This window comes from Python bivittatus, unplaced genomic scaffold (genome assembly GCF_059951505.1).
Source record: "Python bivittatus isolate LINGU-HERP-01145 unplaced genomic scaffold, Pbiv_v1 ctg000020_np1212, whole genome shotgun sequence".
Taxonomy (NCBI): domain Eukaryota; kingdom Metazoa; phylum Chordata; class Lepidosauria; order Squamata; family Pythonidae; genus Python; species Python bivittatus.
The window spans coordinates 20409521-20432462 of NW_028277030.1; the positions used below are offsets into that span (position 1 = coordinate 20409521).

The 22942-nt window shown below is 39.3% G+C and overlaps 1 long non-coding RNA gene across 1 annotated transcript in view; it reads right to left on the reverse strand.

Moving 5' to 3' along the window:
- Nucleotides 1-490: 490 nt before the first annotated feature.
- Nucleotides 491-22942, reverse strand: part of LOC148216997 (uncharacterized) — a 67170-nt gene continuing 44718 nt past the window's right edge. Inside the window, exons 2-3 of the long non-coding RNA XR_015797808.1 lie at nucleotides 4454-5787; nucleotides 491-3366 (exon numbers count right to left, since the gene is read on the reverse strand). This is a non-coding gene — a long non-coding RNA (uncharacterized LOC148216997). The remainder of the gene's footprint in view (nucleotides 3367-4453; nucleotides 5788-22942) is intronic.

Below are 22942 nucleotides of genomic sequence, written 5' to 3' on the forward strand. Positions count from 1 at the left end.
GGATTTGACTCTGTGGGACAGATTTATTTTGACTAGAATGACATTTTTTGCAGCTTCTGCACTAAAATTACTCAAATATTCTCCACTGACTGAAATATTTTTAACACAGCCTGATTTTCTCCATATGTAACTCACTACAAACTCCATAATTTCTGACTGGGAGTTATGGGCTTTTTGGGAAGACTGATTTAAAAAATCCATCTAAAAATAATTGTGGCTAAGCAGTATTATATTTCAGTTAGTTTGTTTTCTATGGTTTGTTGATTATAAATGGTGATATCACCAGCGTTATCATCCTCAATCGCTTATTCAAGGAAATCTCTACAGTAAGTATCCAGTATTTATTAGTTTGTTTATTAAATTTATATCCTGTTTTCTTATCAACAATAATAGAAATATAATGAAATCCAATAAGACAACAATGAATATAAAGAAGTACATCAACAAACAAATCAGACTGAACATTAAAACAGCTACTTAAAATTCATTACATAAGGTAGCTTCTTGTAAATAAGCCTATTAAGACAACGATTCAGAAGCAAGAGATTCAGGTTTTAATTATTATTGCCTTTAGTATGAAATCAAAAATTTTAAAACCGCTCTTCAGTAGCTATCAGAGTACTGCACAAAACCAGCCTTCCCGTTCTAAACTATCACATAATCCGAAAATATAATAAAAGTGAAACAACAAGCAAGCATAAAACAATTGAAAAAGCAATAAAAGTTCATGCAACAAGTAAATCAGTGAAAACTCCAAGCAAACAAACAAAAAAGTCACACAAGCACTGAAAAAAGTTTATAGTATTTTTATGGGGAAGAAATTTCAGGAAGAGAATTCAGTAAGCCAAAAGAATGCACATTGAGAGACATCCCCATGGATTTAAGGGCATTAGATCATAGGCAACCAGTTCCAGAGAGAATTCCATCACATATTCCTAAAGCCCCACATTCCTTAATTTTGTAAAAAAAAAAAATTTCTTGGCCCAGTTCCTTGAATGGGAGAAACTGGATCAAGCTGGTTCCCAAAAGGAAGTGTAACAGCAAGACAATAATAAATCTTTTTTTATTTTTAATTTCTAGCATATTAACCTTGCAATAGAGTTCTTCTCATTTAGTGATCATTCCCACACTGTGCTAAGAAGTCATGGGTGAGGTATAGGTACAATTCTAAATTTTCCCTACTCTATAGCACCTGCCTGCCTGTACTCCATAGCGTCTGCCTGTGGCACCTGCCCACTCACCTGTACTCCACAGCACTCACCCACAGCACCCACCTGCCCATACTCCAGAGTGCCTACCCATGGCACCCACCTGCCCGTACTCTATAGTACCTGCCCGCCTACCTGTAGCTCTTGCCCACCCACCTTCCTGCCTGGAGCACAGTTTCAGCAGCATAAGCAAGCACTTCTGGATTCCCACCTCATTTCATGTCACATTCATGTGAGGTCCTCACTTAATGATGACAATGGGGACTGCTGGAATTGCCATTGCTAAGCAATGCAGTCACGTGACATCGCACTTTATGACTGCATCACTTAGTGATGGAAATTCCGCTCCCAATTGCCATCATAACCCAAGGACTACCTCTATTGTCTCCTGTATAGTTTCTAAACCCCTGATATATAATTTTAAAAAATCAGCAACTTTAACAACCACTGAGTTTTCCAAAACAAATATGTGAAACATGTTCTGATCAAAAGGGGACCTCTGTAGCACAAAATCAAATCTTATAATTCAGTGTTACACATCATATGATCAAATGAGCACTATATTTCCAATAATTAATGGAACCCATCAATTCATTCCTGAGTATGTATCTGACAGACAGGAAATAATATTTTTGATAAATTAATTGTAATTTTAAATTGTGTCATAGAAGTGCCAAAATGGACTTCTATTAACGGTCATGGACTAGGCATTGCAATTCCTAAGGCCATGCTTTTGTTCTTAATATCTAATATAGTGTATTCTGATAAGTGTTTATAACTACTTATTATAGCCTTATTATTTGGAAAGAAGTTGTAAATCTCTTAATTCTAGGTGCGGTACAAAGTGCTTAGAACGACCCGCATGTACCTAGGCATTTTAAATGAACCTATGGTCACTTCCCACTTTTTTTGCAAATGATAGTTGTGATGCAACTCCCTAAATAGCAAAAATAAATTTTAAAAAATCAGCATGTAGTTCAGCAATCAATCAGCTATACAACCTACCACAATTCACACTCCACCCGGACCAAAGAACTGCCTTGAAATTTTCAAATGTGGACTCTTCCTTTTTATTTTAATATGAGCATAAAGATCAACCTGGAGTTGGTGTGTTGTTGCACATAAGGCCTTTCCATCAAAGGGGGAGAATTCTATGCTTCTCAGGGTGATCACACCTTCATCCCCTACAGATTCCTCTTTCCTTACCCCTGTGCTCAGGGGCTATTTCATCACAGCAAACTCCCTCAAGCCATCTCCTTTTCTCTGCCAGCTCCAAAGCTCTCCTGAGTGGATATCTGCAGAAGACAAGACAATAGGGAGACTTGGATTAGCCCAGCAAATTAAGACTGCCCCTTAAGTTTCCTTGTGGCTTCCCAACTTTTCATTCAAGCAGAAAGCAAATCTGTAAATGAATTGCTTCCTCAGGCTTGGCACATAAAATTACCCAACAGGCTCCAGTACATCACCCATTTAAGTCAATATCGGGGTCTCATTCAAGGAACTTTGAAAAACGTTCTCATGGATAATGGAAACATTTTGTTTTGCAGGCACTTTCCTATCCTTGGTCATTTGTGTATTTATGCCTCAGCACTGTTGAAGCATTTTATTTTCACATCTAAAAAGATCATTTCAGGGTTGAGCAAACACAGCATATTCAGCCGCAGCTGGAATACATCTGCTACAGTTCATTCTTTGGAAAGTTTATGAAAAAGGCTGGCATCGTTTTGAAATATTAAAGGGTCTTCTGAAGGCAGAGATCAGATGAGAAATGTTAAATAAAGAGGCTGATCTGGTTGAATACATAAAGGATAAAATATTTCTTCTTGTTGTTGCTCCTGGGAACTTGTTAGCCCAAACCTCAAAAGCCATTGGCAGAACAAAGATGTTCCACTTCTCTGCCTCTGCTGCCACAATATGGCAGAGCAAGGAAACCGTTGAGTTAAACAGTGACGCCTTCTTGTATCCATGCTCTGGCATAGCAGTGGTTGTCTTTCTGGAGCATATTCAGCAATAGTTCCACTCATTGTTCTAATCCACAGAAAAAAGAAACTGCTAGAGGAGATAAACACAGAATGCTGAGTGGCTTAGCTCTTGTATCCAGCAGTTCCTGAAGATCTGTTCCCAATTTAAATAAAAGACATGAAGGACAGATTCAAACCTGTAGGATGGAGATTCACAGACATAGAATTACTTTGATGAAACAGGTGGCAGATGAGAGAGAGAGAGAGAGAGAGAGAGAGAGAGACAGACACCCACAACCCATGCATAGTGTAGAAATTAAGCATGTGTAATTGTACTGGTGGTCCTCGGGTTACAACCACTTGTTCAGCGACCATTCAAACTTGCAACAGCGCTGAACAAGGGGGACTTATGATGGGTCCTCAGAGTCTTGGCCATTGCAGCATTCCCACAGTCATGTGATCATGATTTGAGCACTTAGCAACCAGCTCACAATTATAATGTCACAGTGAGCCGCAGTCACATGATCGCAATTTCCAATGTTCCCTGCTGGCTTCCCACAAGCAAAGTCAATGGAGAAACTAGCAGGAAGTCAGAAGTCACGGTCATGTGTGATCCTCACTTAATGACCTGCACAATCCTCACTTAATGATGGCAACCAAGATTGCTAGAATTGCCATCGCTTTGCGATGCAGTCACGACATTGTGCTTTGTGACCACATCACTTAGCAATGGCAATTCTGGTCCCAATTGCCATCATAACCTGAGAACTACCTGTAACTATTTTTAAGCAACTGTGGCCATGCGACTAGGAACCCTATTTAGGACTGATTCTCGGAGATATGTATGCAACTAGTTAAGGACACACATTCATTCATGCACTGAGTTCATACTTTGCATTTTTACTGCAAGGAATGGAAATGATAGTTCCATGTGTGCCCAGAAGCAAGAAAAAACCCTGCTGTGTAAAGTGCTGCGTTGCCTTTATTTTGAAAGAGACATGCTAGAATAAGCTCTATTAATCAGAAGAGATTGCATGCATTCTTTCTTCTCTCTGTTGTGACTGTATCATTAATTAAACAAATGTTTGCTTTGTACCATATTGCCATGCTTTAAAATTCAAAAGGGAGATAGGTGTGGTTATTAAGGTAGTCCTGCCTGTCTTGGATCTTCCAGCCTTTCTGTAAGGAATTTAAGGACTTGATTGTGCTTTTTCTTCTAAGAACATGACTCCACTCTTACCTTCCTAGGAATCATTTTATTAAACCAACGTTAAAGAAACACACCTGATATTCAAAGCCCACTTTAAGATGGAGTTTGTGGATTGAGTGCTTGGTCTTTAGTACCTGCTGACATCTTGCATTACACTTAATCTTCAGGGATTCATTTCATATCTGTCCAAACTGACAAGAAGGAACAAAAAGAGGCAACATTAATACAGTAATAGGCTGCAAAAAGGAGGTTAAAAGGTTAAACTCACCATAACTGCTCCAGAAGGAACAGCCAAGAGCAAACCATCAAAAAGAGGGTTGAGGCACTGAGAAATGGAAGAGAGGTGAGGCATAATATTAATATAATTATAATATTTGGAAACACAGATCCAACTTTTGCATCACTGTTCCTATATGCAAAGACCCTACAAAACGGAATTAAACTGAGGACCACCAATAATTTCTGTAGTTTGTTTGAAGGCATAAGACTGCCTGCTGTTCCCCTTTGTTAATTCACCACCCTGCTGCAGCACTTAACAGAGTGATGGTGGCCATGATTGCTCATCCCTATTATCTGCTCTCTCCTTGTCTCTCTGCCTCTGCTGTCCAAAGCACAGAATATGGCTGGCCTTTCACAAGTCAGGGAATTTACTGATCAGATTCTAGGGTCAGAATCTCAGGAACAGCTTTTCCTCTTTCTGAAAGAAAATACCTTTTTTAAAATGAATAATTTGCTACCCTTTCATGTCATCTAAAATCAGCTGGCTGAGGCAGCCTTCCATTTAATAGCAGTGCCAACCTTTTCTCATCAAAATCATGAAATAAACAGAGTCAAAAAAATGATGTTAGCTTTTACATATTCGTGTTTCCTCAATACTGTATTCCTTCCAATAATTAAAAGACATTTGGAAGGGAAGATGAATTGTTTGAAATCTATGGAGGTCTGGTTAGGGTTATCATGCTGGTTACATTTTCACGACAGCACATTTGTCATTTTGTTAAGGGGCAATAAAACCTAGAAAGTTGACTCAGGAGACGCATTTGTAATGGCTTTTCACACTTACTTTGCAATGATAATAATGTGATGAAGCAGAAAGTGAAAGATGGATTGGGACCAAATAATCTCTCTCTGCCTACTACTTCCCATGCTTGTCCCTGCCTTATTGGTTTTTGCAAGAGGGCAATGAGCAGATCAGCATGGCTGTTAAATGAGGTCGCCTTTCACAAGAGTAGAGGAGGAAGGACTTTGAAGGTACCATTCTAGGATGATGAGGATAAAGGAGAAGGAGAAAAAGGAGGTTTTCTAAATACTTACCTTCTGCAATTGGAGACTTCATTGATGAATAATTTAGACAGCATCTTAGCTCTTTTCCATGTGCAACAATGTTTTTTGATTTAATTATGTGTTTCTGGATCAAAAAAAAAATCCACTGTAGGCATGGTTTGAAAATATTCTGTTTTATGAAAAAGTTCAATAGACAGCATGAATATAGACAGGGTATATTTCAGAATTTTTTTTCAACCTACTTCCACCCCACACACAGAGTCTACAACTTGTTTGCAAGAACTTACCTGGCATTCCACTAGTAAAGAATTTGCATGGTAATGAGAGAGGTTCAGAATTCATAAATAACCAGTTTGGAATACAAACCTGTCCTAACTGTAATGCACAATTTCTCCCAAAGTTTCAGGAAATAAAGATTTTGCAAAATTTCACATGTAATTAATGCATAGTATGTAGCTTTGCACAATCATAATACTGTGGTCTGGCCCCAGAATTCAGTTCTTTGACCCACAAAGATTAAAATAAGCATTTTTCTCAATGGCACTCTCTTTGATTATTGTTAGCACTGTAACCAGACAAACATAACTTAAAAACCCTTCACTCTATGTGCATTTTATCTACTTATATCAATTCTCATGACTGTTGCAGACTTTTGCTTTATCCACAGAGTGATGACTCTTGGCAGGGAAGGCAACTCATATCTCCCAATCTTGCCTCCAACATTTTGCACCCCCCAAGTTTCACCTCCACATGAAGTGGCTATAAAGATATACAGGCATACATAGATTTCTGCATAATCTGGAGCCTTGAGCAATAAGGTTCCCAACCACATCTGGCTGTTGATGTACAAGCCTCCTCTTAGCAGACCTGGCATTTACTACATGGACCTTGCATTGAAGGCTCAGGAAAGGTCATGCAACATCAAGCCCAATGTCAGGAGAAGCAATCTCACTCCTTTGATGCAAGATTCAGAGAAGGCATAAGACAATTTGTGTTTGTGATTCAAGCTTCAAGGGCTTTGAGCTCTGAGATTCATTTCAAAATAAGATTCATTCATAGGTTATAATGGGGAAACATGAAAATGCCTGCAGCTGCTTCATTTTTTGGTAGAATGGATGAAAATAGAACAGATGATAGATCCTTTAGAGCACATTTCCCCTGCCAAGCTTCAGCTGAATATCTTCAAGAGTTCATTGCAAGAGCTTTTTGAAGTATTCCCCCTGTACTTCTTTTAAGGCAGGGATGAGGAAAGATCAGCAAGGAGAATCTCCACATGGTCCAGCAAAGAGTCCATCTTTTGCCTAACTAATACAGTAAGGATCTTACTCAACTTAACAATAATCCCTTTTTAAATAGTTAAAAAAAACACAGGCCATTGCTTTCCCAGGCTTGGCATGACATTAAAGAATGATGCCTTATTTACCATTCTGGGTGGTGTAGATTTGCTATCAGTCCCTGGGTTTTTGGTGTGTTAAGAGAACTGGGATAGCCATTTGGCAAACTTGGTCCCTACTAGCAAGGCTCCTCTCATCTCTAGTAGGACTTGATTCAGCTTGTGGCTTGCTGGTAGTACTTGATATCAATTAGTTCAGAAACTGAGCCAGCAGAACCTCAGTGACATAGTAAGATACAGCACAATGAAGACAGGCAATCCAGAGAAAGAGAAGGGCATTCATAACCCTACGCTTCTTACTGTAAACATTTGCCTGGCATGTTTTCACTCACTGTCAAGAGATATAAATCTGCCCCAACTAGGCAGAATTTAAAAGTAAGTTTTGACTCAAGGGTATATACCAGACTAGGTATGGCTTGTGGTTGACCTGAAGAAAGAAGCTGAGAATGTGAATGATGCCCAAAACAATGTTAACCTTTCTACCCCAAAATAGCTCTGATGGGTGGAGAGATAAAGTGATATAAATATCTCTATAAATATGCAGTAGATAAAGTTAATTGCTTGGCTATCAATGTCATAAAGGCCATCACGCCATCCAATCCATGCATTCACCATATTTGTAAGTGATGTTATAACATTGTATATTGTCTGTAACAACCCAAGAAGTGACAGAAAAGACACTGAATTGTCAAAGCACTTTGAAGGACTGCAAGGTGCTCTGAAATCACCTGATTCAATTTGTTTCTCCAGAGGAAATACCTGTATCTAGGTTTGGCCCATGAATCCATTTTTGTCAACTTTAAGCATCCCTTCAAAGATTTGTATAGTCCTAGGTTTCGTCCCTCATACAGATCATACATTCTCTGTTGTATCTGAATACATATTCCTTGGTGGCTGTAAATGTGTAAAAAGGTCTATCTTTGAACTTTCCAAGTTTTCCACAATGTCCATAATTTCCAAGGGGCAATATAATTAGGCATATGTATATGGCAGTAGCATGGATGAGTAAACTTTCAGAAGAGATGAATATTCACTAACAATTTTAAAATTAATCATGGATTTCTGAATCAAGCTGAAGAAAATTTGCCCATCATTAGCTGCAGAGAGTGAGTGGTGGTAGGTTCAAACCCCAGATTAGCATCTGATGCATTGAATTATTACTTTGTCATTTGGGAATGTTCAACCCATCCATTCCTGTTATTCTTAGAAGATGAAAAGATGAAACTCAAGTCACCAAACCTATCCTTATCTCTCTGTGTCTATTGTAGAGCACTTTCTTAACTAGGCATTGTACAGAGATCAACATACAACCCAGACAAAGGAAGTCTGGAGGGTAAAGGAAGAAAAGAGAGCTTAATTTGTCAGGTCATAACAAAGAGGTATGTTGGCTTGCCAACAGCCATTTATATCCAACTCTTGCCAGCTGATTTTAGTTTGCTGGTATTCCTGCTCACATGGTGGCAATGCAATTACCCACCAGTCTTTGCTCCTCTTGTTAGAGCCTCAGTGACCTTCTCCTTATGTTTATTGCTACAGAGAAACCGATTGTTCAACTGCATAATCTTGCCTATATGGAGGGCAAAGTAAGGTTCCTGCAGCTGTTTAGTCTGTGGCTAATGGCTGGGCCAGATTTATCCTCCCCTTTCTATGGTGCTCTGTGTGAGATGGTAGCAATGGGGCATATTGTAATCTGCCAATTAATCCATTCCACACTCCCAAAATAAAGTCAGTAGTACAAAAAAGGATATGATGGTTGTTTGAGGTGACTGGAAGGGAAAGTAAGAAGTGCTTAACCAAATTCTCAATTAAGCAACCCCAAATAACATCCTTGTAAGAGATATTCCAGGGGCTTTTGGCCCTCGACCTAGGAGAGATGTAAAAGAATAATATATCCATTGCAAATTTTCACTTAAGCAAAATGAAATGATTTGCTAAAACAGAATCCAAAGCTATCTCTGCATGAATAAGCATGTGAGACTCTAAGGGGCCATCCCAAAATATTTTATAACTTAGATATTACAAACACATACACACACACATAATGAAATTGCATACAAAGAAAGAATCCATATTTGGGAAAGATGTGCCAAAAATAAAGCATATATTTGAGAAAGTTGTATAGAAGAAAGCCCACATATGGGATAGTTGCATACAAAAATCTTTAAATAGGGAAAGTTATCTACAACTATGTAAATGCTATACTGTAATATGAGTGCAGAAGATCTGTGTGGTTGCTAAGAGCTGGCACTGACTTGATGACAGATAATAAATCTTTCAATCAATCAATCAATCAATCAATCAATCAATCAAAGGAAGTTACATACAATGAGGATGAGAACTATGAGGATATAATGAATTGCCTCTTTAAAACATAACTTGTGGACAAATTGAACAGACTGGTACTCAAATGCATGCCATATGGATTCATACTGAACTTAGACTAATCTGGATCTCTCTAATGACAATAGACAATGTCAATCACCCCTTCCTTCCTTCCTTTTGTGAGATAATTTCAGCAACCATATGAACAGGGAGGTCTCCTGAAGGCACTCAAGAATGGCTTCGTAAATGTTTTCAAAGTAATCATTCTGAAATGAATGTACTCTATTTTTTTTCCATATTATTCTTTTAAAAAATGGAGAGGAAATGTCCCATATACATGACCACATAAAACCAAGGGCAAAATAATTGCATTGTTTTTATTTTATTTTATTTACTTTTATTTTTATTCTTTGGTTGCCTTAGCACCTCTCAAGCAGTACATCAGGAAAGCTATGATTAAGATAATGACAGTAGTGATACATCAGTGTTGAAAGGCTTACTTGTTTTTAGGGGACAGTAAAGAAGAGGCATAATAGCATCAGCGGCATTTCCTTGTGCATTTTGTTGTATGCCTTCCATGGGCTGTGATATCACTCCCACAGATACAGGCTCCATTGTGCTGTTCCTTGCAGAACATGACCAGCACGCATGACCATGATGACCAGGTGATCCTCTGTGAGGCTGAAAATTTGCTTGCTAGGTTCCTGTTGCCTTGCTAGCTTTATGAAAAATACTTCCATAAGAGGGGAAGGCATTTCTAAAATGGGATTGGCATCATGAGGGTTACCCTTTGACAATAGGGTGGAGGGTACAGAAGCTGTGCCAGAACAATTACTTGGTGATCTCACATGGGCGATGGAGTGGATAGGAAAGTGCTCTGGAGAGTTTGCAGTGCTAGTCTTCATCCCTGGAGCAATCTTTCTTTTACTCCAACAACCTCTCTTTCTTCCATTTCCCTTCTTACATCTCCTTGGGCTTGGATTCCTATCTCCTATTTCTCAGCCAGGTGCCATCAGAAGCAAATTGCAGGAATCCAATGCCTTTTGCAAGTATGCATGTACCTTTTTTTTTTTTTTTAATAATCATGATGATTGAATCAATGGCTTTCCTTCCCTCTTGAACACACACTGAATAGGAATAGCTACTCTTCTTTGTAGCATTGTTATCTCAGACTTGGTATAATTCATGTATAGGTTTGTTCTCTTAAGCAATGGTTTTGTATTTAAAAGTGCATCTTTCCCACTTGCATACAAAACAGTAGTATACTGTGCAGCCTTTGCAAATGTGAATACTGTTTTATTACCTTTCTGAACGATCCTGATCACATTCGGAATGCCTGAAAGAGGAACCATGCAAAACTCGAGGTTTTTCTGGTTTTTCTAATATTCAAAGCACAGTCCAATGGCAGGTGGAGTTTGCACTACGTTGTGAATAAATTTCAGCTGCCATCACATTTCAGTATGAAACAATGGAATTCTATGGAAAGTTGAAAAAAAGGGGGGGAAATACAGTAGAAAGCAAAAGAACAGCAACTGCAGGAACAGCAATAACTAGCTGTGTGGTCAACCTGTTTACTCCTTTAAATATCACAAGAGTAATTTTTTTTTTTTAATTCTCGAAAACATTCAGATCTTTAAATACCTTTTCTCCCTCTTGTTCAATTGATTTATTCAAGCATACTCTGAATAGAAATAAAGATATCAGTTAGAGGGATTCAGTCCTGCTCTCTATTTGCGAACACCAGCTTCTTGGTTGTTTCTCCCAAAGACGGGCCTTTGATTCCCTCTTCTATTCTCCCCCCATCTGCTTCTCAACAACAGCATTTATTCAGGCCTTGAGATCCCAGATGAGGCAAGCTCAGGAAATACACATCTTCTCAGCCACCTTGAGCAACCAGCTTCATGGATGTTGGCCCTCTTCATGTAAGTGAGAAATGATAGCCCCTCAGATGACCCTCAGTGACAGTGCCCAACTGCGCCAGTCAGTGCAGGAATGGTAAGGAATGCTGTTCAGTGGTGTCTGGAGGACCAAAAGTATTTTACCCATAAAGCACCAAGTGATACAAGACTTAGACTGTGATGGTTGGGTTTGGAGAACTGCAAGGAACTCTGGGCTCCTGATTGAAACTCCAAGCTTCAGGTAAAGGATCAGCAACCAGCCAGCCTCTTGGACAACTGACAGGATCCTAGCAAACCAGCAGGACCCATTGGGTCCCAAAGTAACAAACCTTTTCAAACCTTTTTAAATAAAAAAACAGAGCAAACAAGCTAGAGTAATGCTGTGTCAGGCATTCTGGGCAGTCAGAATGTCAAACTGGTGAGACGTGGAGGGTTCCAGTACAGGATTCTTTGCCTTACTTCCAACCTGTCACTAGTCTTGCTTGTTTACCTGTAAATTATGCAATCATAGCTCCCTGGTAGTTTGGCAGGAGGTGGGTGGGGAATATGGAAGTAAATTATGATAAATAAAAGGTAGATGACAGGGCTATGATTACAATGCCTGTCATGATCCCTTTCAGACTTAAGAAAGTTTCTACAAAGTAACAATGGTAAAAATGCTTGGATTACATGTCTATTTATTTATTTAATTATTTGGTGCCTTCATGTCAGTGTTGATTCCTGGTGACTCCCTGGACTAGTCCCTGAAGTTTTCTTGGCAAGATTTCAGAAGTGGTTTGCCACGGCCTCCTTCCCAGGGCTGAGAGAGAGTGACTGGCCCACGGTCACCCAGCTGACTTCATGCCTAAGGCAGGACAAGAACTCATGGTCTCCCATTTTCTAGCCTGATACCTTAACCTCTACACCAAACTGGCTCTTGTTACATGATTTAGCCCCCCTTTAAATCCTGATTTATACCTCCTAGATTTATATTAAAGCATAAATGAATCCAGTCATTGAGTCTTTTCTTCTTTTCTTTTTTTTTATGATGAAGTGCTGATACGCCAAATAGATCCCACAATAGCATGGAGAGCAGCAGTGGATGCAGCAAGTTTATATCCATTGTTCTTGGCTAGAGAAATTTGTAAACATACATATACAATTAGGGAAGGTTTATTTTAAAAAGGGTTGCTTCAGGCTAAGTCACATTGAAATATAATGAGAGTTGCACAGGGATATTTCTTCTATCTATTATCTATCATCTATCTATCCATCAGTCTATCATCTATCTATCTATCTATCTATCTATCTATCTATCTATCTATCTATCTATCAATCATCTGAATAGAAACAAAGTATACACGGGTATAGTAAAGTACAGAACGCTCTTTGTGTGTGAATTTTCAGGACATTCTGAAGAAGAATGATTTAGATGTGTATCCTGCCTTTCCTCCAGAAACATAAAGCAATATATCCAGGATTCTTTTCTCCCATTTTTTCCATAACCACCACTCTGGAATAAACTGGGCTGGCAAAGAAAGAGAGGAAGGGAAGACTGGTCAAAGTCATCTGGTGCACTTCCATGGTTGAGGAAGGGTTTGGAGCTAGTCTTAGGTGCATACCTTAATCATCACACCACATTGCCCCCCAGTAAGAACATGAGACACTGTCAGAGATCATAGTTCCACTGATAAACAAAGTTCTGCCTTTTCATCCCCAGTGCAACACCAGTGAATCAACAAATGAAGCAGAGCTGAGAAAAACTTCTAAGTAAGACCTTACAGAAGTAGAAGAAAGCATACTGACTTGGATAGACCGGTTGCTGACAGCATAATGCGATTCTGTATGTTCAAAGGGCAAGATGGCAAGTTATAGGGAGTGAAGGCGGCATCAAAAAATTAGGACAACACATTTCTGTGGTCATGAATATACCATTAATCCCATGGAAACCTTCTAGAATAGGGTCACCAGCTGTTACCAAATTACAAACTCAGAAAACATCTTCTTACTTGTATTCTCCCTGACTGGCCTTGAAATTATGGTGATTAATGTCTCTGTTGTCTAGGGAAATTTGGCCTGATAAAAGATATGCACTTCTAATAGACAGAGTAATCTTTGTTGGCAGCTAATGAAGATGCTGCTTGGAATCTGGGTTGGTTACATGGTCCAAATGAAATTAATGGCAATCAAAGGAGTTTCCCCAAAGAGAGGAAAAGCAGCTGGCATCAAAGGGGACAAATTCTCCTCTTTACTGAAGAGGAGCACCCAGTCACATTTGAAGCATCACCTTAAAATAGATCAAATCACATCAAACAAACATTAAGTACACTGTTTGAATGCATATATTGAAAAGTTATAGAATTACATCCTGGAGAGATTTGAGTGAACTGGATCAATGGTTCCTTAAGCAATTATCTGTGGTAAAAAAGAATCTGGGCTTTCTCCAAGAAGATTTGTGATGCAAGAGGAGAGCAGCCAAGGGCTTCTCTGTAAGAGAGAGAAAATGGAAAAGGACTTTAAGTCACTGGAGAAGTGTTTGGGCTAGAAACAAATAAACCCTATTGTCTGAAGACTATAATAAGAAGGAGGGAATACTCTACTTTTTTTTCTATATTTCCCTGTCATTCACAATGAAGGAAGGAAAGAAGATCTGGGAAATACTGGTTTTATGTTTGCATATTCATTCATTCATTCATGCATGCATGCATGCATGCATTGTATTAACTTCCTTTCCATAAATTAAAAAAAACAACACGAGATATCAAAACTGGGACTGTGAACCTGATCAAGCAGAAGCCCACTTCCAGAGCAACCCGGAAGTAATTCAGAGCAGATTTTCATTTGCCCAAGGCAAAGTGGATGAGTCTAATCCCTTCTGTTCTAAATCAAAAAACTCCATAAAGCTACAGTTCCTGATCTGTTTGTCTGGCACGATGCAAGTGGCAGTGCTGGCAACAGCTGCTCCCAAACAACAGAGCTTCAGTTGTTTATATAAAATATTGCCAGAGTGTTGTGGTGAAATCAGAGTGACCCTTCTGGTTTGGGCACAACTGGTTATCACATGGGGGATGGGAAAGAGAAATCTTTCCTTTCATTCACAATCAGCTCCACTGCACTTATTCCCCTCAATCCCCTCGATCAGTCTCTAAAATTGGCCTTGGATATTCTTTGCCACATGAGCTAGCTTTGCTACATATTTCATCACATCCATAATTATCATCAACATCATCATGCACATTTCAAAAAGAGAACATCAAAACCCTGACTTCTATTTCTCAGAAAGCTGAGAAATGCAATTTTTCATTGCATCATGCCTGCAACTTTTTAGCAATTCAAAAAACTTGCATTTCATTTCAGTGAAAAGCAACATTCCAGCTGTTCGAGAATTTCCCAGTCTAAAACACGGAAAGGCAGAGTCTCATTTTTTTCTTAATCCTGTTTCTGATCTAGCGTGTGGTTGAAATTTAACATGCTTGGCAAATGTCCATAACAAGCTGTGTTGCCTTCAAAATGTTGTGTCATGACATCATCACACAAACATATGCCTATGTAATGATGTCATCACATTTGGCAGAAGTATAAGTTGAGGAATCTATATCTACATCATCTGTGTGTAAGATAATTTATCTACTGATAGACCCTGAGTCAATTGCCAACTAGACTATCCTAACACTGCTTTCTGTTCATATTTTGCTTTTCCCTTTAATTTCGTCATATGAGCTATGGCTATTGTTTGTGTGGACTTGGATCTTTCTGGCTCTCCTGTGCCTTTGGATTAATTAATATTATTGCTAATAATGAGACAGCATTGATTCTTCCTAGTAGTCCCAATGTGGAAGAAATAGACAGTAATGGAAGGTCTAAATATATATAATATAATATAATATAATATAATATAATATAATATAATATAATATAATATAATATAATATAATATAATATAATATAATATAATATAATATAATATATGCCAATAAGGATTGATAGCATGTGAAGAATCACTCTGAGAGTGTCAGAGCAGTGATATAGCTGATTTTATATTTCTAGTGGCTTTTTCTCCACCCCTTCCAGAATTATCCAAATTTATATTATTGATTGGCAGAGTAAAAGGGGCTATTACTATGGAAAACATAATTCTTCTGGGCAAGAGGTGCTTCCTCTGAATTAGCTTTTAACCCATAAAACTATATGGCAACCATTTATATATATTCTACCATACTGAGATCCTTACTTTATAGGCGCTGCTAATAGAGTTGCCTCTACTGAGCCATGAATTCCATTCTCCAAGAAAGTTCAGTCAAGTGTTTCACATCCAATATAGAGTGTATTTTGTCCATCTCTTGTCCTCTCAGGATCTCGGAATCAGATGATTCTGATCTGAGTAGAGGGTGTTTTCTGGTTTGGGGCACCACTGCAAGATCTCATGAGATTTTGTATGAAGCAAAATACAGTTTCAACCATCTGAAAAAATTCTGTCTTTGGAGGGGATCACTGGTAACATTTGGGAATGGGCACCCTGGGTGCTGCTGATGCCATTTTGCTTATTCCTAAATATACAGGTAGTCCTTGGTTAACAACTGCCCTGTTTAGTGACCATTTGAATTTATAATGGCGCTGAAACAGTAGTTTACAACTGGTCATTGAACTTACAACTGTTGCAGCATCCCATGGTCATGTGATCATCATTTGCAACCTTCACAGCTGGCTTCCAATAAGCAAAGTCAGTGGAGAAGCTGGCAGTAAGCCACACGTTGCAGTCACATGATGTTGAGTTTAATGACAGCAGGTGATTTGCTTAACGACCACAGAGGAACTGACACTGTAAGTCCGGCAGTCATATGATGTTTCATTTAATGACCACATTGCTTAGCGATGGAATTGCCAGTCCCAATTGCAGTCGTTAAGTGAAGATTACGTGTAATTTTAATTTGTATAAAATTAAATTGGCTGTTTTGGCTTCAGAGCTATTGACAGATTTGCCAAATCCTTGGTGGTTTGTTTACTTGAGAGTTTTCTATCCTGTCCTTCTTCCAAGAACCCTAGGCAGCATGTCCTATACTTTTCCTCCAAGTTTTCCCTACAGTGACAAACTTGTGAGGTTAGACTCAGGTGAGTGGTGCTGTCTGGCTCTAAGTCACCCAAGGAACTTCTGCAGCAGAAGGTGGACTTGAACCTGGGTCTCCCCAGACTTTGTCCAATATTTTAGCCAGGGTGTTCCCAGCTTTTTAGAACTCATGGGGCATATTTAGAATTTTGAGAATATGTAGTGGGATAAAACCAATTACAAAGCACCATTTCATCAGAATGCTGCTCCAGCTTTCCCTCTTGCAGGATGATCCCAGTACCCTTGCTTAGTTATAGCATTCTGCTAGGTGGGTGGCAGATTTGAAAACAAAGTCCTAGGTGCCTCCACCATCATTTTTATGTTCTAGGGCTAGTTCAAGGCCAGAAGCATTCTAAGAAATAAGGTTAATGCTGGAAGCTAGTGCTTTACTTTTCAGCATGCCACTTCACGTTCTGTTTTAACTCAACTTCCCAATGTTTTGAAAATATAAACCATTCAGTTGGAAAGGCAACTTAGCAGGCCCCAAGACAGGGAACCAAGTTCCCTATCTGTTCATAGTAAAAGGCATCCCCTATAGTTTGCCATGATGAGCTCACCTCATCAGAAGCAGTCACTCCTCTAATTTCTTCTGAAGCTACCAATTCTCTTATCTCAAGTTCTAGTGTCATGCTGAGAACTTCTATTTTATAAAACTCTATAGCATTATCTTTATCATTATTATTATTTGTAGTATTAGTAATCATTATTTGGCCTGTCTTTGTTTAAAAAATGAACACTCAACCTCTCCAGTTTTCTTTGCAAGAAAGATAAGCCATTTTTCTGATTTCTGTTTTAGTTGCCTTTCTTTATTAAAGAGTCTATTTTAAATGGGGCAACCTGTCTAAACACACTGAGTACAGCGTTCACTACTTTCCTTGAAGCAAGGCTTGATCACAGCTTGGGGGCTGAAGAAGTTTGTTGCACTAAGACTGGTCTAGGTAATGCTCTTGAATGGACAAGGAAGATCCCTGTTTATGCACTCATTCTTCCTGGGTGGGAGAGATACTGCTGCAATGTCAAAGCTGTCAGATTGAAGCACATGCTCCCCACAGCAATAGCTACAGCCAGAGGGAAGAGCATAAATGTTCCTTGCTGGGTTGGGAAGGACAATCCCTGGCAGTCTTCTCTGGCATATGGATGCATGAAGCTGCCATACACAAGTTCTTCAGCTCGTCTGCTGTTGTTAACACCAAGTGGCAGTGATTCTGCTACAGGACAGGAAGTAAATTTCAGACCACCAACCACCAAAGGATGCACTGTACCTCTGATCTATCATGTTCTACCATGGACTAACACGTCATGCAAAGGTAAACAATGCTGGATCCACAGCCACGAATGCCTTGCAAGCTAGTTTGCACAGAAGCATCCTTGGCTTGCGTTAACAGTAATGGGTTTACACGAGGTGGCCTTTCCTAAGGCTTCTGGCAGAAACCCCACAACCTTAGCTGTGATCGTTCTTTAATGTCTTTGAGCCCTCATCTGCTGCCTCACCAAAGTTTTGCACTTCATCAAGTAGTAGCTAAATCTAGCTATGTCTGATTTATTCTTGCCTAAACTCATTTACAGCCTGAGAGAGAAAAAGAAAAGATTTATTTATTTCTCTGCCCTCCGTATAATCTGATTGGCTTTTGTGGCAGCTGAAACGAGAAAGTTGCTGCTAAGAGAGAGACAATCATATCAGAAAGAGCACATGCTAATGTAATCAGGGGTTCTAAAAGGAAGTGATTTTGACAGATTAGAAATTATAGCTTGGGTTGGGATACCACCCAAGTTGTCAGCCTCTCTTCCGGCAGTAACAGCAGGCTCAGTGAAACTTAAAGATCATTCTCTCGCCTTGTTGTGTTCTGTCACACCAACTTGTAACAAAGCTGATGAATTTCTGACAGGGAAACCTAAGAAACAGGAGATAAAATCTTCCCATTTGGCATCTTAATCTTCGATTAATGATGTAACCTCAATGTTGACATCTGAAAGGCATGACTCAGGCATGAGGGTTTGCCTTCCCCAAATAGAAATTGCAACTCTCACTCAGAGATCTTCCTCTTTTTTAATTGCCTTTTGCAAATTGTTCAAGGACACTTTAATCCTTAAGGATGGCGTTTGCATTCTGACTGTAGAACAAAGATACATTAATCCCGATTTCTGAACCCTTCTTTCTAACCAGGTGCGCAGCTCCTGGCAGCACAACATGACAAAGCTGTGAAGGTAAAATGTGCATCTATTTATGTGTTTCATCTCCCCCATCTCATTAGTATCCATTAAAAACCCACAGAGGGAATATAATGACCAGTGGAGAAAGGGCAAAGCAACCCTGAATGAACCAAACAAATGGTGCGCATAGATATTATCCAACAGCAATACTAAACTAGAGAAGCTCAGCCATTTAGGGCATCTCCTAGGAAACCACTGGATCACATTAAAAGATATTGACGTTAACATAAATAGAGCTGCATGGCGAACAGCATGAATCTGACAGAATTGAGGATGGCTTTCTAAATTCAATCATTCTACCTAACCCCCCAAAAGTCATCTGTGTATATCTCTCGACTTAGAGAGTCTCACATTTTGTCACCATTAAGAAACAAGGGATACAAGGTTTAAGTAAATGAAATGCTTTGAAATGGGAAAGAGCAAAAACCACTCAGCGTACCCACAGAGAGAAGTAAGTGTAGATTGGCTGAGACCTAGAGGTTTGTTTTTGGGCCTTGGGTCTGCACTAGGGATCCCTACATGCCAGGTGAAAGAGCCAGAGGGCTCTCTGGAAGCTGGTGACTAGACAGGCTGATACTTAGGGCTGAGTGAAACTTCAGTTTGAATTATTCCTTCGGACTGAATCACCAAACTAATCTGAAGCGTCAGCTGGAATTGGTGCCTTTGAATTGATTTGGCAGGTAATGGACTTTTGTGCATGAGAACACTAGAGTTGTGCAAATCCTTGCTTTGACATGGGCAGGAACATATACAAGCTGCCTTTTAAAAATAAAATTGCTACAGCAGCTGCCTCTTTTTCCAGACAGTTTTGGAAGCTGTTCCTGACTCTCACCACATGTGTGTGCAAGTGTTGTGTGTGCTCTATGTGTTCCTGCACACTTTGAAGGATTCACAGACATTTTTTTATTGAACTGAGCTGATGATTCAAATCTCAGTTCTTCAAAGTGTATCAGACCCCAGGTAATAAGATTGCTGGGATAGGATGGCTGAGGAACTCCTTTGGTTTTTCGTTTTTTGTGATATTAAGTTAGCCTTCCAGTTGTGTGTGTGTGTGTGTGTAGAGAGAGAGAGAGAGAGAGAATGTAGAAATGTGTGTGCATGTGCATATATGTGAGAAGAAAGTTCTAAATGTGTGAGGGGAGTGAGAGAGTTTTAGCAGTGATGATCTTAAGAAAAAGAGAATTATGGACCACAGAATATTCCTCTGAAGGTTTACCATCTCTGGTATATAGGAATTGATTGATTATGTGCCATCAAGTCATTTTTGATTCCTTGCGACCACACAGATAGACTTCCTCTATGACGATCTGTCCCTAACCTGATCTTTCAGGTCTTCCAATGATGCACCCATCACCACTGTAACTGAGTCCATCCATCTTGCTGTTGGTTGTCCACTTCTTCTCTTTCCTTCCACCTTTCCCACTGTTAGAGCCTTCTCCACTGAGCTAGGTCTTCACATGATGTGTCTAGAGTAGGATCATTTGTGCCTCAAGTGAGAACTCTGGATTGATTTGTTTTATGATCCATCAGTTTGTTTTCTTGGCTGTCTTCTCCAACACCAAAGTTCAAAGGTGTCAATACTCTTCGTTTCCTGCTTCTTTAAAGTCCATATATGGGAAGGCAGCCTCCCTTTGTATAACACCTATGTCATTTTTTTGGAAAATTAGACAGAAGTGATTTGCCATTGCCTCCTCCCAGGTTGTTTTTCCCGCAGTCTACCCTACAACCTTGGGAGATCCCTGGTGTCTTCCATCCAAAAGTTAACTATTTCCAACTCTGTTTAAATATCTGTGGCCAACCAAGGTTGGCTACATGGAGCCACCTGTGGGACACTCCCTGATGCAGCATCAGCCCAAAGAAGGCTCCAGGGAACTTGGGGGCTTGCTCTCTACTTTGCAACATGGTAGCTGTTCCTTATCTGGAGTTTTTCGGTATAGATATGTGCCACAATTGCTAAATAAAATATGATTTTTTCCCCTCAGGTTTTTTCCCCCATTCATATGGAAATATTCTCTCAAACCCATTACATGAGAGCTTATTTCCATTCTAGTTGTCATTAAGAATTACATCATGCCTTTCAAGCCCATTTTATTTACTTATTTATATTTTAAAATTACCTACAGCCAAAGGAGCTGTAGGATTGAGATTAAATCCTTCAAACTGGGAGCCAAGCTCTGCAAGTCAGAGTTCTGAGTAACTGGTCCTGAGCTGAAAATAGTTGGTATAAAGAGGCTATTGTTTTTTTCTAGGAAGCATTTCCTTAATAAGATGTTGATTCTTATACTTACTATCAAATAGACATATTCAGATATAAGTGCCTGCCTCCCCTTTGTTCACCCTTACTAAGGTTGCTAATAGATAGGCTGCAGAAGATGAGATTCAAATTTTTATTGCTGTTGCAGGGTGTCTGTGCATCTATGTGTGCCTGCTGAGTGGGGATTACTGTAGAGGGCATCTTCTCCCCAATAGCCCTTCCAAAAGACCCTTAAGTCTTATCATTTGCTGAAGTTCAGATTGATCAGTGTAAATGTCAACCAATTTTGTGGAATATCTGAATGATAAAAGAAATAGAGCTGCCCAGATAATAGAAGCACAAAAGGAGAGGGTGAAGTGGACAATCCAATTGGGCCTTTCTCCTAAATTATGGAAGGGTGGAGGGTGTTTTTTTTTTTTTTTTGGCAACCAAGTAATTCACTTCACCCAACACACTGACGGCAAGTCTCAGACAGTAAACCCGAAGAGGATCTTTAACCGGCAATTTAAGCTAAAATAATTTTTGATGTGCAAAGCTTGCTACAGTATTGTTGTGTGGAATAGAGGCTATTGTAACAATTTCCAATTACAGGATTAGGGTTTATTGAGTCAGCAGGTAGCTTTTAGAGATGGGAAAGAAAAGGCAAATTATGACCAGGAATAATGGCTGCAAATAAATGTCCTGTATGCAGTCCTCATGATCACAAGGGCTATAGCATCAAAGAGTCTGCTCTGTCAATGGGCAGGATAATCTGAACTTAGCAAGATCAGCCTTGCAAGATATGATTTGAGCAAGATGATCTTCTGCTTCTGCCTTCATGGGCTGAAGACATTTGGCTGTTTACAGCAAAGGACAAAGTGGTTCTCAGCCTCCGTTCTACATATAAAAGCTGGCAATGTTATGATATTTCAATTCTGAGGATGGGAGAGACTCCTCTATCCCAGGCTGAGGACAGCAGATCAGGTTAGGGAGTGCAGAATCAGTTCCATACTGCACATGGATCCAACCTCTGCCTGACAGGAATAGCCCAGGGGTCCTGGTGAAGCTTGAACCGTGCCCACCCAGCACCCGTCACTTAATTCTGCCTAATGGTAAGGCTGGCCCTGACCCTTCCATAATGGAGGGGGGAAAACCTGGCTACCCAAAAAAGACATTTAAAATTGGCATGGCTTCATAAGAGATTTGGGTTAGTGAAATACCTTTTTCATTATCTTCTGTTAATTAGTGTCAGAAAAATTCAATATGTCTCCATCCCTACTCACCACCTCTCTTTTTAGTAATATCCAGCATCTGTTTACTCAGAATCAGGTCCCACTGTGTTCAATGGGATTTATTTCCAGGTAAATGAGTGTAGCCTACATAATTAAGATAGATAAAATCTGTACAGTTTGAAAGGCAAATCTAAATTAATCAATGCCAGATATAAATTGGCAAGAAAAAATTGGAATAGAGAACCTTTTAAAATTGTATTATTTACCTGATTTATACTTATTTTGAGCACCCAATATGGTCAACATTCAATAAAACCTGAGACATAAAGCAATAAAAAAATCAAAATCAATAATAATAATAATAACAACAACAACAACAACAACACCCCAGACTTAACAACTGTTGATAAGAAAGACAAAAAAATCTGGATAGTGGACATTGCAATACCTGGACAGCAGAACAGAAGAGAAAGACCTAGAGAAAAATCACCAAATACAAAGATCTGCAAATAGAAATAGAATGACCGTGGCAAAAGAAAGGAAAGATAGTACCAATAGTAATAGGTGCCTTGGGTGCAACCCCAAAACATCTGGAGCACCACTTGAAGGCCATCGGCATTGACAAAATCACCATCAGTCAATGGCAAAAAGCAGCTTTACTTGGAATAGCTTACATCCTGTGACAATACCTTTAACAACAACAAGATCTGCCTATCCCAGTCCTTGGGAAGGACTTGATAGGTGGGTAAAAATGTCAAATCCAGACTAAACATCTGGCTGACTGTGCACCAACAATAATAAATTAAGCTTGCATGCCACTTGACTCTCAACAACTCTCTTGAGTCTGTTGAGTAAAACCAATGCATGAATTAAATTACATTAGATTTAATTTAAAATCAATTAAGAA